The following is a 1,957-nucleotide window of genomic DNA, read 5'->3' as shown; positions in this document are numbered from 1 at the left end:
TTAAACATGTCATTAAAATTAACGTCACCTGTTCTTTTCGAGGCGGCCTCTAGACCATGTAAGACTCCCGCCGGACCGCGCCGGCTACAGCACCCGACCGCAGGGCAAGTCCCGGCCTCTGACGCGCGCGGGAGGAAGTAGGCGAGCGCCTCCACACGGGGAACACGCGGAAGCCGCACGTTTGAGGCGTTTGCGTGTGAGGCGTGCGTGCGAGCGCGCGGGGGCGGGAGCGGAGGCGGGGCCAGAGACCGGGCTGGCGGGAGCGCGCGCCAGGCGGCCTGAGGCGTCAAGGAGCATGCGCGTCGAGGGGGGCGGGATGGCGGGGGTGAGTCCGGGAAGGGGCGGGGACGCGTCCGCGCCCTTGACTTCCGCCGCCTGCTGGGGAGACCGCCTACTGTCGCCAGGAGCGCCACAGAGGGTCGGAGGAGGGAACTTTCCGGCCCCGCCCCCAAATTCCTCCTCTGGCCAATAAGAACTGAACAGTCCCGCGGGCACCGGAAAGAGGCGGAGCCTCCGCCCTCGCAGGTCCTAGCGTCCCGGGCCCACAGCGCCCTCTATTGATGTTTTTAGGAGCTGCATGGAATCCGTGCAGCGCGCTTTGCACCTGGCCGAAAACGGTCGCTCCGCTGGCCTTGGGAAGGGGCGTCCCCACCCAAATCTTAGCTAAAGCCCCTCCCCTCAGACACGCATTTTAATGTAATTAAGGAAATTTAGCTAGATAGACCCAAAAAAGGAAAACTTGTTCTAATGCTAAGTGAAAGAATCTAGCTAGAGTCAAAAGGCTAAACACTGTATGATTCCATTTATATGACATTTTGGAAAAGGCAAAACTATAAGACCAGATCAGTGTGGTTGCCAGCGTATGGCCCACAAAGGGACAGTGGGGAACAATGAGGATTGTGGTGATGGTTCCACAACTGTATGCATTTGTCAAAACTCACAAAACCAAAAACTAAGAAGTGTGAATTTTCCCAAATGTAAATTACTTTCATTTTTATATACTAAAACACTTTTGTTTTTAAAAACACGAAAAACAGCAGATTGGTGGTTGCCAAAGACTGGGAGGAGGGAGGAATGGGGAGAGGCTAGGGGGTAAGGGGTTCATTTTGGAGTGATAGAAAGGTTTTGGAAGTGGATAGGGGTGCCAGTTACACAACGTGAATATACTAAGTGCCCCAGAATTGTTCCCTTTAAAATACTCAATTTTAAGTTAGGTGAATTTCACCTAAAAAAAAAAAACAAAAAAAAACCACACACACACACACACACACATTAAAAGTTCTGGGGGGAAAAATGTTCAGGCTCCTGCCCACCTTTCTATTCAACAAGCTCAGGTCCAGAGGCATTCACTGTGGGTGAGATGTGAATTGGCTCTTCTGCTCTGGCCTCAATGCCCATGTACCTGTCAAGATGTGCGCATGAGGAAAAGCAGGAAAAGGGGAACACTTTGAGGGGTCTTTTGGTGTTTTTTGTGCTTTTTCTTTTCCAGACTTAACTATTTGAGAGAGAGAGATAACGTATGCGTGTGGCAGGGGGAGGAGGGGCAGAGGGAGAGTCCTAAGCCAACTCCACGCTGAGAGTGGGGCCCAATGCAAGGCTCAATCTCAGGACCCTGAGATCACGACCTGAGCTGAAACCCAGAGTCAGATGCTCAACTGTGCCACCCAGGAGCCCCAAGGGGAACACTCTGTAAAGCTGTCTCTCGGCACAGAGGATTAAGAGAGTTAAAGGTCCGCCTCCCTACCCAGTAAGATGAAAGCCCTTGTGCCACTGACTTCCAACTGACGCTCAGAGATCAACGGGCTCACCCAAGGAGGAACTGACTGCTGGCAGACAAACTCCAGGACCTGATCTCTTCAACACCACCTTCTGTAGCTGGGGAGACTGAGGTTCAGGGAGATTGCACAAGATGAGGAAGTGGCAAAGCCAAGGGACAACTAGGACCCCTGAACATTCT

General features: G+C 52.7%; 1 protein-coding gene across 1 annotated transcript in view; it reads right to left on the bottom strand.

Moving 5' to 3' along the window:
* SRL (sarcalumenin) overlaps positions 1-203 on the bottom strand; it is a 46,615-nt gene extending 46,412 nt beyond the window's left edge. The window contains exon 1 of the mRNA XM_008696834.2: positions 29-203. The gene's annotated coding sequence lies outside the window, so the exon portion shown is untranslated. The remainder of the gene's footprint in view (positions 1-28) is intronic.
* Positions 204-1,957: the final 1,754 nt, after the last annotated feature.

This window comes from Ursus maritimus, unplaced genomic scaffold (genome assembly GCF_017311325.1).
Source record: "Ursus maritimus isolate PB19 unplaced genomic scaffold, ASM1731132v1 scaffold_2, whole genome shotgun sequence".
Taxonomy (NCBI): Eukaryota; Metazoa; Chordata; class Mammalia; order Carnivora; family Ursidae; genus Ursus; species Ursus maritimus.
This window is presented reverse-complemented; position numbering and strand designations above follow the sequence as displayed.